This window comes from Tupaia chinensis, unplaced genomic scaffold (assembly GCF_000334495.1).
Source record: "Tupaia chinensis unplaced genomic scaffold, TupChi_1.0 Scaffold000133_1, whole genome shotgun sequence".
Lineage (NCBI taxonomy): Eukaryota > Metazoa > Chordata > Mammalia > Scandentia > Tupaiidae > Tupaia > Tupaia belangeri.
In genome coordinates, this window is record NW_006159602.1 from 43353 (window position 1) to 43585 (window position 233).

Genomic DNA, 233 nt, shown 5'->3' on the forward strand with positions numbered 1-233 from the left:
TAAAAATAAATGAATGAATAAATAAAATTTAAAAAAAGAGAAACTGTGTGGTGTGATGGTTTAGGTGGCTGGACTCCCCATGAACAAGTGAGAGGTTCTAGTACTAGGCTTGGCAGCTTGAGAAATACACCTGGTGTGTGTAGTACGTATGCCCAAAATCTCAAAAGGAGGGAGAGGTGGAGAAGGGATTATGGCATGACTATCTTCCGGGGCGGGGAGGGGGGGGGGCGGTT